This window comes from Orbicella faveolata, unplaced genomic scaffold (genome assembly GCF_042242905.1).
Source record: "Orbicella faveolata isolate gen_17 unplaced genomic scaffold, um_ofav_v1 contig_24, whole genome shotgun sequence".
NCBI lineage: Eukaryota > Metazoa > Cnidaria > Anthozoa > Scleractinia > Merulinidae > Orbicella > Orbicella faveolata.
The window spans coordinates 28,741,555-28,757,994 of record NW_028301552.1 but is presented as its reverse complement, the minus strand read 5'-3'; the positions used below and the strand labels follow the sequence as shown (position 1 = coordinate 28,757,994).

The 16,440-nt window shown below is 39.5% G+C and overlaps 1 protein-coding gene and 1 long non-coding RNA gene across 3 annotated transcripts in view; one reads left to right on the top strand and one right to left on the bottom strand.

Moving 5' to 3' along the window:
* Positions 1-1,727: 1,727 nt before the first annotated feature.
* The window catches only part of LOC110045737 (bone morphogenetic protein 2), a 30,113-nt gene continuing 15,400 nt past the window's right edge, over positions 1,728-16,440 (top strand). Inside the window, exons 1-3 of one of the 2 annotated variants that reach the window (XM_089291918.1) lie at positions 1,728-1,775; positions 2,539-2,618; positions 8,484-8,542. The gene's annotated coding sequence lies outside the window, so the exon portion shown is untranslated. Of the gene's footprint in view, positions 1,776-2,538; positions 2,619-4,940; positions 5,151-8,483; positions 8,543-16,440 lie in introns of those variants that run through there. The other variant, XM_089291917.1, reaches the window with a different exon arrangement.
* On the bottom strand, positions 5,394-7,835 carry LOC149111212 (uncharacterized). Its single transcript, XR_016207953.1, has 2 exons — positions 6,704-7,835; positions 5,394-6,590 (listed from the first exon to the last, which is right to left on the bottom strand). It is a non-coding gene; the product is annotated as an uncharacterized LOC149111212 (long non-coding RNA).

Here is a 16,440-nt window from a genome sequence, read left to right as displayed (position 1 = left end):
GACTCTTCTTGTCAACAAACCATGACACACAAAGCATTTGTTGGAGATACTAAGGTAGTCGTATAACTTGAAGAAAACGAAGAATTCTAGAACCCTCGATACCTCTGACTGCTACGACTGCAACCGATAAAAGTTGTTTCCCTTGCATTTGCTACTTTGAACACCAACTTCTCGAACTTCCCGATTTCTTTTCGCCAAATTTCGTTGCCCAATCGTGATTCCAATGTGAATTATTTTCATCACGCGGTGACCGCCCATGCCGAGTGAAACAGTTGACCACTTTGTAAAGAAAGTTGTAACACATAATAAAGACTGAATTGAAAGGAGCTCGGTAAATCTCAGGTGTCTACTGACCTCCACCGCCGGAGAAGACATTTCATTTTCATGTAATAACAATCAACTTCATGGCGGGGAATGATAAGATCAGACTCCTAATCAAATTTTCGCTCTTAGTAGCTGATTGCAAATGAGCTCAGGCTTGAACGGCTTCATAGGCAGAGCTCTTTTAAGACAAAATGGATTCCACAATTCAAGTAATATAAGAACAACCCCATGGGAAAGAAAAACAAAGCAATCCTGTAGGCATGTGTTTAATGATGCAGAGTTTTACAATATTTCTCAAGCCATCAGTCATCTCAACTCACTTTCTGCATGAGGCATGAAGCGACCATGGGGTCAAGTGGAATTCCGATTTCTCGAAACCTCGGGTTTTCTAGGCTTTCGATAACTCGAACTAAAAGTGGTTCCCTTGGATTGCTTTCATTGTAACTTTACCCCGGATCAGTCTCGAACACTCGAATTCTTAAACCCATTTCGTTTCCCTTGGAGGTTCAGTCTACAATATGGATTCTACCGTATTGCTATACTTATACTAAATGGGATGTTACTTAGTCAGTTGGAGGTTACCCCCAGTATTGTAGCGTGCCATCGTTCTGACTCATGATATCCTGGCACCGCCGTGGGAGTGAAGAGTAAAATAAAGGGGCACTGATCGATGTGTTCGAATTTTCATTTTTTAATTCCATATGCCTAGACCATAAGCTCTACTGACTGCTTCTTGTTTTCAACAACTTACTTAATTAATTAATGAGTGAAGCAAAAAGGATGAACTTTGACTTGAAATTGTCTGACCGAAGACCACCTAATTTCTCTGGAAAGGAAACAATAAACGGTTGTGGACAGGCTAAACTTGAAAAATAAAAAATATATATTTTTTAATTGGCTGAAAGCATGAAATGCATGCAAGCTTCGTTTGACCTTGCTCATTTAATTAATCTCATTTGCCACATGTAGTGGTCTTGCACCATCTGCAAGGATTTAACATCGCATAGATTCTTATACCCAGCTAACAAGCAGGCCTATTGGCAATATTTAAAGAAATACTATGAAAATCTAGCAATCTTAGTTCCAGGGCACCAGTTTAGAATTCTTTTTTCAGTCATATTCTTTCTATTTCAAAAAGCCATGACAATCGCTCACAATTCATGGATCCTACGACATAGCCAGATTTGAAAATCAGCTTCTCTAATGGATTAACTTAAAGGACTTCTTAGGTATTGGGTAACGCCCATGTCTTAATTCTTTGTCAATATTTATTTAGTATTAAAGTTCAGCCAGAACAGAGCTAAACCTCGACTTTAGTATATACCGATGCCGTTAAAAATCGTGAACACATTTGACATTAGGTTAGAAATATTGACCGTGCTGTTTTATTGTTTCAGTAGTCCGAGAAAATACTGTAGACGTTGCTGGCACGAGGCCTGGAGGGATCTTCAGTAAGTTGTAACTAATGTTGTTTTTATTGAACAACAAACTTTTAATTATAAGGGTAAACACTTAATAGCCTGTTCTGGAAATATTGTGTTCAATGCGACACGCAACACTGAAATAGGATTTGGAGTTTTATTTAAATGTCGTATTTAACGGTATTTTTCTGTCTTATTTTCCTCTTCGCTCTGTTTACTTATATTTCAGTTTAAGGTGAATATATTGAATAATCTGACAAAACGCCCCTTTAGAAAAGGCTAAGAGCTGACCGGCATTGTGGTTTCAAACTAGGGGCGGATCTGATGAAAAGCCTCAAGTACTTTATCCTCTTCCTTTTAATGCTCCCTTCTCATAAAATATCAAGTGATCAAAACGCACCCGACACACGTAGTCGCTACATACGTTTAACTTATTCGTCTAAACATTTTCACATCGTCAATCCTCCTTTGAAGTTTTTACATTTCCCTCTCTTTACCTTCAGAGTCAGGGACTGTGGCACTGTTAGTCAAAGCCGTTCTGTTTGCTTTTTCTAGTATTCGTGTTCTTGGGTGTCCTATTATATTATATAGTTTGAGCAAGTAACTAGAAGCTTCCAAACTCCCCTGTTTCAGAAGTGAGAACACTACTTAATAACTAACTTTCCTATTTGTCTGCTAACCGAGAGGTGCGGATTAAGAACTTGAAATAATATAACATGGTCATTTTTCAAGTAACCGTCTATCTTGTCCAAGGGTACAACTGCATCGTATTAATACTGCTGTTTTTCTTCAGCTTCACTACAGAGAACTTTCGCATGAGAACAGAGGACGTACATAAACAAACTCACGTAATCTCACAATCTCCAGAAAAAGGTAATTTTAAACTATGAAAGCTTGGCAAGAGAGCAATGAGTGAGGATTTCGGGGAAGAGAGGGCCACCACCCGGTTCTCAAAGCCAAAATTCCGACCAACATATGTGTGTTGTCCATATCCTGTTTCAGACACAGTCCCTGTTTCAGATTTACTCAGGACTGGTTTCATTTCAAGTTGAATAATACACAGGATATGCGAGTGCCATAATATTAAACAGACCACTTCGTCTGGGGCTACTTCCTAGTCTCAAATTAATATCCAATAAAAGTTTACTGCAAAGTAATACATTTTTAGTCTCGTTGAAAGTCATTTTCTAGTGCAGACCAAAATTAAGGACTGCATAGCTAAACCCCCCCCCCCCCCCCCCCCGCCCCGATCTTTCTGCTAGAATTGATTAAATGCTACAAATTAACTTTGGAAACAGGACGATATCAACCAGTACTAATAGCTTTAGTCTCGCCATGCACTCAGATAGTTTTGCTAGTAATCGGCCGTTACCGCAAAGAGTACAGGGTTTTAAACATCGTCTCAGGCAAGAAGTGACTTTAAGCATCCCTATCTAGAGATGGAAGGGCCCCAGAAACACACCCTGTGCTCCATTTTGACACCAAGAAATCGTTCCCCCTGGGAATCCATGTCCCTCGACTGAAAGTCACGACCGATTTATGACTCCTGGAAAAAGGTTTCGCAATGAATGTAAAGCTTTGCAGTATGTAGCCTAAATTTCCTAGATGGTCATGAGTCGATTCCTCACTTTTAATCAAGGACAGTTTTTCCGTTGCACGAATTATTTAACAATTGTGATTCGAGGCGCTGCTTTAAAGCTAGGTGCGTGTTCGCTGACACAAAATTCACTTTCGCCCATATTAATTCAGCTTCTGTATACACCAAATAGAATTAGGAAACAATCAGTTCCTTTCATTCATAAATGTCAATATAGTAGTATATAAGAGTAAATTGTCTCTTAGAATAAAAAAAAACCTTTCGAAGTAATTTATCTTCAAAACACAGGCACAAGTTTAAATAGCTCACGACTCTTAAGTCAGCCAATAAGTGTGACTATAATATGGAGTCAGCATTTTTCATCCACTCGATGAACCTAAATTAAGATTCTTCTGACTAAATGGTACGCAAACTTGGCTAACATATCGTACAATACGAGTTTCTGAGGCATGCACTCAGCAGTGTGAAGCAAAACACTCCAAAATGCCACTCGGCGGACGCTGGGAGAATACATCCTTTCTCGCTAGCCGAATTTTATGAAGAAAGAATGCTATTTATCGGTGATTTTTATCGTAAATTGATTTGGTTCAATATGGTGGACGTCAAAGTGGTAGTGACGGGACTTGTTCTTTACCTCATCAGGCCTGAGTAACCCGATTTTCGATCCAGCAGAAAATAAAGTTTTGTTGTCACTCTTCCTAGTAGCGATATTTATTTACCAGATTTGGTTCGTGCCTTAGCTGCGCATTTTTTTATCGAGCTATGGATACACGCTGACAACACTCGTGAAGCTAGATTTTCTCTCTGCGTGCGCTTCAAGCACCTCTCACGCTTCTGTCGTGCTTTCCCATGAAAGCTGCTAGTTCTTAACTTCCTGTACTCGGAGACAAGTAAAAAACGGAATATAAATCTTACATTTCTGATTTATTTTCACTCGTTTTTTTTTTCGGCTTTTACAAAATCCAGCTAGATGTATAATTGCGTCATGATGTGGAAATTCAAAATGATGTTAACACAAAATCAGAGATTTTTACACAATACACAATACAAAAACCCCTCGGTATTCTCGTATCCGCAACGTCTGTGTCGGTGGTTTTTAGGTATGCTTAAGTTTCCGACAGTAAAGATTTTAAGTGCTGGTCGTGACCTAAGATCATATTTTCCACGGGGAGCTTTCAAAATTGTGTGTTATGTCATTCTAAGTGTTTTCAAATTGAATTTATAGATTAAAATTTAGCTGGTAGAGGGGACTGCGGCAGTTATGCCCACCAAATGATGGTCTTGACCCAGCCAACAACAGTTAATATTCAGTTTACCAGAACGTTTACATCGACAGGGACAAATGCACCGTGCAAGCATCCCTGGCACCAAGAAGGTTAATTTTTGTTCCTCACCCTTGAAAACCTTCAAAGAACTAAAAACTAAGCCCTTTATCGACTTTCTGGCGATCTGAGGGCATGGGATATTCACCTTTTACTGAGTCCTTAGACTTTCTGACTACGAATTGGAATAGTTCTCTGCCAATAAACTGATAACTGACTGACAAAGTTCTACATTCCTTTGAGTTCACAATTTTTATTCTCTCAAGCACGTCCTTTTAAGACTTTCCAAGTGCTTTACTACTAAGTACACTGAATTCCATTCCGGCGGCTACCGAGTAACTTAACACTGCAGCAGTGCATCAGCAGCGAGCGGTGGCAAAAACAACTGTCACTTAACTTTCTGTGATAATTGTGTCCTTCAGGCAGAGCAGATCACGAGCCAAGAACATTGGAGAGAAACTCGATTAGTTGCAGAGTTTTTAGAAGGTATTTAACATTCAGTACCCTGTCGTTGGTTAGTTGTTGAGACTTAAGCTAGCTTTAATAGATAAAATTGAATTTGCGGCAATAGCTTTGGAAAAAAAACAACTGTCGAGTGACATTACCAGAAAGTTAACTTTGTTTCGCAGATGGCGGAGAAAGCCTAAAAGGAATATGACCTATTCTGGATTACAAACAGTCCACATTTTGGCATCAACTCTCCAATTTGAAAATAAGACTTTAACGAAATTTCGCATGCATATGTTAAAGATTTATTGAAGATTCATGCCATTCGATGGCCACTGACAACTTTTGCTCAGTGGCGGAAAAACCGTAGCAAAACGTTGCTTATAAACTCGCTAAACAATCATGCAACAGTAAAATGTGTTTAAGAAGGCAAGGTAGTGGTAGTTCATTCCCATTTTAGTCATATTCAGTTCTCACTCCAACATACTGGCGTGAACTAAATTTATCTTCTTTCAATTACGCGTTTCCAACTGAGCAATTAAAGTATAATCTTCAAAATTTCTTGACACTGTCTTCTTCAAAGAATTTGAACAAAATTTAATGTGAAGGCTAATTTCATACCTATCGTTTTGGTTGCCAATACACGAACATTATATAACTGGTGCTTATTGCATTCACCCGAATCTAATATGCCAAATTATTTTGGTCAAGACTTCAGCGTTTGACGAAGCCGAAGGTCGACCTTTATATTGAAAGTCGAGACGCCAAAAAAAATTGCAATAATGGTTGAAAGTGAATCCAATAAGCGTTTTATTACACCATAACAAATAATCCTCGGCTCAATAAAAGCAGTAATACTACGAATGTAAATATCTACTTCGCTGTGAATGTCATCATTATGGGTTGATGTCTTCAGTTATACACTAAGAGTCCGATCCAGCCATCGCTAAACTCCTGTCACTGATCAATACATCATGCAGCGCTTTGAAACCCCCTTTTAGTAAAAATCTCCGTCCATGCGCCTAATGTAAATTTTACGAAAATACTTTTTTTTTCTTTTAACAAACAGACTTTGAATCCTCAGTTGAACAATTTGTTGATTTAGTCACAGAATTCACGAGTTCAGCTGCTCAGTTTGTGGGAAGCAGCGTGGAAAACGACAAAAGAGAAACTAGGAGAGAGGCTTGCATCGCATTTGTCCCCTAATTTTCCTCTCTGGAACAGGTTAAGAGGGAAAGTGTTGGTTGTTTTCCACGAAGGCCTGACACCACAGGCAGCGCAAACAAATATCCTGAATGCTAGTTGCGTCAGATAACAGTTGACTGAGTATTGTCTGAAGTAATATATATTACTGGCGTTCATCATAGTTATGAAGATTTTGCCTCAACACAATTCGTCCCTGCTTTCCTCTTTACTTGAACTGTTCTTTTCCTCTCAAGACGCCGTCTTTGGAAGGAGAAACAGCATTAGGGAAATCACCTGAAACAACAATACATGACTGAAGAGAGGCAATAGAATAGTATACGAAAATATCAAAGCTAACAATTCAATATGTGCTCAATACTCAGTCAACCTTAGTCTTACATATCTACCTCTCGTGACGTACAGTTGAACTGCCCGTGCAGGCCCTTGCAAGCACAGTTTGTGGTAGTATAAGCAAACTGGTTGGGCAAACTATCCGGCAATAGATTACTTTTAGTTTGCATGCAGACGTCTATGAGTTCCTTCCCGCGTCACGTTTCTGGCTCAGTGGGAGGAAACGAGAGATGTCTATACGCCTCAGTGTTGAGATCCTACATAATAAATATTGGGCAGGCGGGAGCCCAATTCCGACAATTGATTAGAGGATTACTCGAGAGGGTTTTTAAAAAATATCTCAGGCTATCGCTCACGTTGAAAGAATCATTGGTCACGTTTTGGGAGCCCATCGCTCTGTTTATATTTTATTCAGCTCAGTGTTGTTCAATCGTTCTATCAGTTCCTTTTGAAGAACATGTACAATACATATAAGACATTTAACGGCCCAAGCTAAAAGACCCAACGTTTTTATCAAACATCGCGTTGCATGAACTGACGTGCTAAATGGTTACTTGCTGCTATTCACCCAAAATGTCGGATGAAAGTGTTAGAGCAATGTGTAACTTAGTTAAAAGATAAGATATTTGGTGTTCGGCGTCCAACTTAAGGCTACAATGTAGATGAAAGCGTTTAATTGCCTGTCACAGTGTTTAGGTGGCGTTTAATTGTTTACTGAAACTCTCAAAAAAGCCTTTGCAGCTGAGGTCAAGTGACTCATCCCCCAAAACTATGGGCTACATCTTAAGCACATCACGAATCGAAACAGCATGTGAAAAGAGCAGGAGGCCTATTTTTTTCGGCCACCAACGTTTAATACTGACATTTTATCGTGGCAATTTGAATGGTTGCGGAAAAACTAAGACGCCTTTTAGCGAGGAAAGTCAGGGATCAAGTTATCTTTTCGTTCGCAGACGGTGCCTGTCGATCGGACGGATTATAATTTTATATTCTTTTAATACTAAGCATTAAGGACGACAGCAAATTTTATTGGCAATGTGTAAACCCTTAGGCTGTTTGAGAGGTGTAAAACAGCCTTGTCATTCTTTCATTTGATCGTGAATGGCATCGGATTGTTAGTTAATAGCAACAGGAATGTCTAGCAATCCTGACAATGGACATAGAACAACAATACCAGCCTGTAAAGCACATTACCGTAAGCACTCTATTACACTTGTCTGGTCACCTTGTCGCCATAAGGTCCCGCTAAACTTAACATTTTCATCCCGGGTTTCATGCCACCTCTTGTTCGTTGAGCATCCATGCTGTTTTTATGGTCTATTAAAACTTACGTTTGACCATTCATCCAGTTCATCCAAAGACGATGCAGCGAAGAGTAGAAATGTTTAATCAATTAGTTGAGTCTTTAAGACTAAATAACGTTGCTTAGCAACAAGTTACAACTGTTGAAAACTGACGCGAGCACACTGAGTGGTCTCACAGACGGATTCCGACAATCGCTAATGGAATTATTCTCCAGGCATGCAAGTTAGTTGTAAAGTATATTCACAAGACAGTGATAACTTTTGACACACAGCAGTGAAAAGAGCAAGGGAATATTAAATCAGTACGTATTATCAACTCAGCCAGCAATTTTAATTTAATACTTCAATAGTACGGTTACCAGCCAAGTGAAGCGGTTTTTCATATATAAGTATGTAGCCTAACCACATGACAGTAGAAACACGACGTTTTTTTCATAATGATGTTTGCTTTGCAACGCCCTGTTCGTCTTGTTAGACACGATATCTAATTTAGTATCGCTCAATTATTTTTATCTTGTCAAATCTTTTACAGAGAACACTAAGACTGATTTGAAGACACGAGTGTAGAGCAAAGTACCACAATCTCACAAGGTAATTTAATACTAGTTTTCCAGACATAGTTCAGTTGCTGAAAAGAATAGAAACCTAGATTCAGGACAATGTTAGCTAACTCATAGGATTCTTAAAACACCTTTCAAGGCGATAGCTTTTAACAAGACACGATTTTTCCGCGTAAATGGCCAGAGTGTTATAGGGATTGGCAAGGCTAACAACAGTGAAATCCAACAGGACTAGATGAAGCACCCAAATTGTTTACCTTTTGACACCAAGCAGGCGTTAAATGGATCTTTAATGGGATCTTACTCCTTCCATTTTAAATTGACGATTACGTCGATAGTCCCAGCAAACATATTTATCTCTCCTACACCGCCTTTTTTAACTAGTTACTTTAAATTCATAACTTAAATAGCCTACTTTTGGTGACATTTGTTCTGTTTTGTACCAAAATAATCCTAACAGAAAGTGATTAATTATTTCCTCATAAACTAGTTTTTCACATGAACATACACCTTTCTTCTTTATAAAACTTTCAATGTACCTATGGAAAGATAAATTTCTACTTGTCGTGCCATGTTTTCTACTGTGTGCTCGCTCCGAGCGAGCGAAACAACATCGGAGACTATGTTAGTAATTTTATATTAAAGGGGTTTTAAGGGAATCGCCTTGGTAGAGGGATAATACACAAAGCTAACAAAGCTTTGGGGAGTTTTTGGCGATGGCACAACAATTGATAAGCTAAGACAACTATAAAACAAACATGGCTAAAGAGTAAGAGTCATGACATTGGAAATATGGAGGGGGAAGGAGAACAGATGACAGGTGCCACACCCATACCCCATTTCTACTTTGCGCCAAATGTCGTCTTCTCATGCGAACTTGTTTTTGACGGAGAAACAAAATACTTCGTCAAGCATGTAGTTCTTTAATACCCCCTGTGCTTAACTCTAAATCCCTGCCATTATAAGCTACTTGGAGTATCCTTACGTTGCTTAGAAGGGGTGCTGAACTATAACAATTTGACCCGACCGCATTTTGTCAGTTTTCCCCTCTAATTCTCTACCGGAATGGTACCAGATAAACATGGCCAAATTAAAAAGAATGAGCCAGAATACATTGCTTGAAATGCGTCTCTCAGGACCTGGCAAATTTCTAATTGTTGATCTGTTTAACAAATCGAATACGGTTTAGCGTGGTCGGCACTCTTATCGACAGCGATACGCGCCATCACAGTAGTCAAAATGTTGTGGACTCACGAGGCGCAGCCGAGTGAGTCCACAACAAATTTTGACCACTGTGATGACGCGTATCGTTATCGATATGAGTACAAACCACGCTAAACCACATGTCGATTTGTTTTTTACCACAATATCAACATCAAACAAAATCAGAGTGCGAGCTGAAAAAGGCATTGCGTAACACATTGACGCGAGCAGCGTTGTCTGGACTCTTATCGACAACAGCAAATTAGCCAATCAGATTGCGAGATTAGTAGCAATTGTGGTAAAAATATGTTTTTCTCTCGGCAATGGTAAATTTTCAATCCTTCTTCACTCTCTGTTTGCATTCTGTCTGCTATATTTTCTGTATTTTTTTTGTAGCCAAGAGTAAATCAGTCTGGGCCCGGTTGCTCGAAGGCCGATTAGCGCTAACCCGGGGTTAAATTTTAATCCGGGTTTCTGTTTTTTTTTTTTTTGTTCAAACACATTTCTCCGATAACTTTCTCTACTCTTTTAAGAGCAGGCAATCATCAAATTGTAGACAAAAAGAATTAAACTGAATTTGCTTTACCCAGATGGATTCGACCGCCTAGGCCAGTAATGCCAACAAGCCAGCTGTTAGCCTATGGGCGCAAATTGACGTCATTATTTCGTGCTCTGCCATCGCTACGTAAATAACAAAAGTTTAAAATGAATATCAACCGTAAGCCGCTCAACAAATGACCTTGCTTCGTGGGGGCATTATGTTCTGCGTTTTGGTAAACAACACTGAGTCGTTGGCTACATCATTTTTATTACAGTATTCAGTGTAAACACTGTTACGGCATGACCTCGATTTCTCCACTAGATTTCCGTGCTCAGAGCAAATGCACGGCTGAAAAAATACTGTTTTTTTTCTAGCCAAGTGGGCGAATTAACCTCTCTATAATTACACGTAAGGGTTTTAAAAATATAAGTAGAGAAAAGCGAGGAAACGACCAGTCTCAGAAGCAAAGTGACTCAAGCTCGCGCGCTAATGGTCAATTTACTTCAAAAGCCCTCTTTAGATCCGGGAACTCTCTTTAGGCCGGGACTATGTAAATTTCACTAGTTTACTTGTTTAAACATAAACGGATGCTTGTGTTTTGAACAGGTTTTCAATTTAATGTAATTGAATTAAATCAAATGAAGACGGAAGTTTACCAGAATGGAACAAAAGTATCACTTTTAGTGTTCACAATTTTCGGCCATTATCAGAATTGTTAGGAAACTAAGCTGCCACATAATTTAACCTTTCTTGAACTTGCTGACGACACCAAAGAGCGTCTTCGTGCTGGGCTACAAAGTTTTCCTAACACGTAGCAAATTCTCATCCTACCCTAACAGGGATTAGTATAAGTCTACTAGCGTTCTATCACGAATGGCTACGCTACTCACTATCTACTCTGTGATAGATAGTGAGTAGCGTACAGTGTGCGCTTTTTAACTGTGAAGACGATTTATGTCAAGTTTTGAACGACTAGTAGATTTATACTAAAACAATTAGATTATTCGCTCTCGATTTCTATCCGGTGATAGAAATCTCGAGCTCATAATCTAATTGCTTATTAGTATAAATCTAGTTTTGAACGACTAGTAGATTTATACTTGAACAATTGGATTATTCGCTCTCGATTTCTATCGCACGATAGTTGACGAGGGCGCAGCCCGAGTCAATTATCACGCGCTAGAAATCTCGAGCTCATAATCTAACTGTTTATTAGAATTCAGGGATAGACGATGGTATATCAAGTAGTCGATAAAGCCATTTAATACTTCTAGATCAAATTTAGTTTAATAACTACAGTTTCATTTCCATGCGAACTCTAATTAAATTTATTTAATAGATAATTTATCTCACAGATAATTTATCTCATATATAGATAATTAATCTCATAGATAATTTATTTCATAGATAGTTTGAGCATATTGCATTCATCGCGCCTACCTCTCCTTTACTTTCACGAGAGTCTGTCATGACAGAGTTCAATTTCTGTTCTTGCGAGATATCTCGTTCTCAGCAACAAGTTTTAGCAGGTGGATTTGGTCATAAGCATACGGTGTTGGGGGCTGGGGGCGGGGGAGGGAGGCTGCAGTCCCCCCCCCCCTGGCTAGTCTTCGAAATTGCGTAATTTTTGCAATTGCTAGATATCGAAAAGGAGTCCTCGAGATAGAGATATTTACATATCACTTGTTGGTATAGTTTCAGTTACTCTGGAAAAAACAGACCTTTGGGTGTTCTTGCTGACCACAAATGCCTATATTTAAGGCGGGGGTCTACATGAAGGCCGTATTTTGGCTGGGTATTATGGTTTTAACGCAAATATCGTTCACGTTTCAAGCAGTCAAAAATCTCTCTGCTCATCCCACATATCTGTGTTTTGGGCTGTTCTGTAAGTTTCTTGGTGATTTTTGGATATATTTGGACATAAAAAGATTTTCTCAAAGGATTAGTCAAATTTATGGAAATAGGAAATTCTGAAGACTGGGATTTGGTGTTGTTTTAAAATTAGGATATGAAGTTGAAAATTGGTAGACGTACACCAAACAGTTGTCCACCAACCTGGGGTGCCCTTTCGGGGGCGTTCAACTGTCTGGTGGTGTTCCATAACCGTTTTTTTCCTTTTAATCCCTCTTTAAACTTCCTAAAATTTCACTTAAATTCAGGTAAACCCCCGCCCTACAACCGAACGAACCAGAGATATTGATCCAAAGTCAATTATTAGAGGCGAATAAACAGGAAATAATTGAAATCCGTTCTTGTTTTTTAGCGGAAGGCTTAGAAGGCCATTTTGGGTTTATCTTATAGTACCCACGTCTTTTCATGCCATGGTAAGAACAGCAATATTTAAATTACGCTTCAGTTACTGTAGAAAAACAACGCCCTTTGGAGGCTTCCCAAATTAAAGGTTCTACCTTCAAATGAAGAGAACTATTGATCTTACAGTTACTGAACTCGAGTCAATGACGAATTGCTAGCACCGAATAAACAGGAAATATCTAAACTAATTCTTCAACTTGTTTTGTCGCGGAAAGATTAGAGGGCTATTCTAGGCCGATCTTGTAGTACCTGCATATTTTCATTCTTCGATTAATAAGATCATAGTTAGCATTAATCCTGGTGAACGCTGAATTTGCATATTGTAAGTAAAGTTGTCTCCCAGATATCGAAAACGATCCTCAAGATAGAGATATTCACATATCATTTGTTGGTATAGTTTCAGTTACTCTAGAGAAATCAGACTTTTGGGTGTTCTTGCTGACCAAAAATGCCTATATTTAAAGGTTTTACGGCCGAATGACCAGAAATATTGATCCAAAGTCACTTTTTAGAGGCGAATAAACAGGAAATAATTGAAATCCATTCTTGTTTATTAGTGAAAGGCTTAGAATGCCATTTTGGGCTTATCTTATAGTACCCACGCCTTTTCATTTTACGGTAAGATTAGTAACACAACTCTATTGTAAAATGTAACACACATCTGCATTATTCCTTATGAGCAGTGAATTTACATATTGCAAGTAAAATTTTCTCCTAGAAATCGGTATTGAGTTCTCGCCAGTAGTGAATTTAAAGCCGCTACGTTCTCAACATGTTCCCAGTGACATGATTCCTGATTTATGTCATCCGTTAGGAACACTACTGGCATTGTCTGTTAGGGTTAGGGGCATTGCTGTAACCTGGTATACATTTTTACAGATTTAAAACCTCTGGCATGCTTGTTCGAAATTCCCTAATCTTGCGAAATCCAGTTGAGACTAATCCCTGTGAGCCTCCATTGCAAGATAGACCCAGTCCAACACCTTGAAAACTGGTAAAAATGGCCTATTAACGCAAGGAGCGGCCAAAGCAGAACGAAACAACTTGGGTGAACTTTTACTTACGCCCATGTCTATTAATCTATTTCCGTCTTCAAGACCAATCATCAAACACGCTAGATCCGTGACTGTGCTCTTAATTTATTCCTTGCACGCTGACGTCACCTCAATGTTTCACCACGCAATTCGTGAGTAACTTATAGCAAACACTGTGGTAAGCCCTCGCCTTGAAAAGGGGTCAATACGAAAGAGGGGGCTTACTGGATATCACAACAACTAGCGCACATAAAAATAGATACTTGGGAATTTAAAAAATTACCAAATCGACGCCAGTTTTTCATACGTCTGTCCTGTTATTGATCATGAGTTTTGTCATAACATTATCAAAGTGGCCGTGGATCTACGAGGCGACAGCCGAGTAGATCCGCAGACTACTTTGACGATGTTATGACGAAATGCATTGTCAATAACAGGACAGACGTATGAAAAACTGGCGACAATTTGTTTTTTTCGATAACAAATTGTCAAATTGTCCGCTCTCGTTCGTTGCCGCATTGCATAAATTATAAATTCATGATAATTAGCCAATGAGCCCGCGGGAGTTTTTGCAGTTATCGCAAAATTAACAAATTCACGTCAGTTTTTCACGCGTCTGTCCTGTTCTTGATCATGAATTTCGTCATAACATTGTCAAAGTAGCTGTGGATCCACGAGTCGATAGCCGAGTGGATCCGCAGACTACTTTGACAATGTTATGACGAAATTCATTGTCAATAACAGTACAGACGCATGAAAAACTGACGACAATTTGTTTTTGACCCTAACAAATTGTCAAATTGACGCATTGCATAAATTATCATTTCATTAAAAATATAAAACAAACAGCGGTGATAAACATTAAAAAAAAAAAACATGCATTTTATGAACTTGACGTTTCGTATGCTAGTCAACGTGCATTTTCAAAAGTATAACCGTTAAAATTTTTTGGAAAGCTATTTATACTGTATCAATGGGGGTCTGGAGCCTAGACAGAAAAACATCTACAGTAAAAATTTAAGACGCTTCAAACGGAAACTGTCTGTAAAGTGAACAATGGAAAAGCTTTCCTTCTAAAGTAAAAGCTCTTCACTCCTGACATTGGCATTCAATGCTGGCTGCAACTTCTGAATAAATAAGGTCTCCTTAACCTTACAATGGTAGTCAGTCTTGCCGGACACCAAAATGTCAAAATGGTCCCATTTGATGTTGTGACCGGTTGTTTTAACGTGATCAGCAATGGCAGAAGAGTGATCATGTTTCGAAAGGGCCTTGAAATGTTCTGTTTTCCGGTCGTGGAGTCTTCGCTTCGTTTTCCCAGTGTAAAAATCATTGCAGTCCCAGCAACTAGCTTTATAAATGACTTTGGATAATTGTGATCGGTTGAGACGGTCCTTGTATTGGAAGGAGGATTTGATGCGCCGGGTGTTTTGAAAAATAACTTTGACATTAACAAAAGAGTAGAAACGATTTACACAAGATTTTAGACGCTTAGCATATATGATTGCTGTGGAGACCTATATAGGGTAGTAAAATAATAACATCTTTTTGGGGGACAGTTGCTACGGGTTCATTTGGCTTGTTCTTGTTCTTGTTCAGGACACATTGCTATTAAAAGTGATGACGCCCTGAGGGTAGCCACTTTGCAGTAAAAGCCTTTTGAGATCGTCGACAGCAGATTGTAATAATGAAGCGGTGGAGCAAATACAGAAGCATCGATAGGTTAGCGTGCGCATAAGTTGATTTTGTATTTGCGGGGTGTAAATGAATCCCATTTGGTATAGAGTTCAGTAAATGTCTTCTTCCGGTAAACAGATGAAATGAAAGTGTTGTTTGGGCAGCGTTTAACTAGAAAGTCCAAAAACGGAATCTCTTTGACTTGTTCAAATTCAATGGTGAATTTGATGCTATTGTGACGGCTCTTGAGGTACGTCAAAAACTCACTAGCAGTGTCTTTGCTGTCAAACATGGAAAAAGCGTGAGTGACATCAACACATCTATACCAAAGTGTAGGGAGAAATCTGAGACTGTTAATTATCCATCTTTCTTCAAAGTCACACATGAAAATATTAGCCAAAACGGGGCCTAAAGGTGACCCCATGGCAACACCATCAATCTGGTCGTAATACTGACCATCGAGGATAAAGTCGCTACTCTACTCTACTCTACTCCACTCCACTCCACTCCACTCCACTCTACTCTACTCTACTCTACTCTACTCTACTCTACTCTGCTCTGCTCTGCTCTGCTCTGCTCTGCTCTGCTCTGCTCTGCTCTGCTCTGCTCTGCTCTGCTCTGCTCTGCTCTGCTCTGCGCTGCTCTGCTCTGCTCTGCTCTGCTCTGCTCTGCTCTGCTCTGCTCTGCTCAGCTCAGCTCTGCTCTGCTCTGCTCTGCTCTACTCTACTCTACTCTACTCTACTCTACTCTACTCTACTCTGCTCTGCTCTGCTCTACTCTGCTCTACTCTACTCTACTCTACGCTGCTCTGCTCTACTCTACGCTACTCTACCTCCACACTGCTCTGCTCTACTCTACGCTACTCTACTTTACTCTACTCTACACTACTCTCATCTACTCTGCTCTGCTTTGCTCTGCTCTGCCCTACTCTACTATACTCTACTCCACTCCAGTCCACTCCAGTCCACTCCACTCCACTCCACTCTACTCTCTACTCTACTCTACTCTACTCTGCTCTGCTCTGCTCTGCTCTGTTCTGCTCTGCTCTGCTCTGCTCTGCTCTGCTCTGCTCTGCTCTGCTCTGCCCTACTCTACTCTACTCTATTCTAAATTACGCTACCCTACTCTAATCTACTCTACTCTACTCCACTCCACTCCACT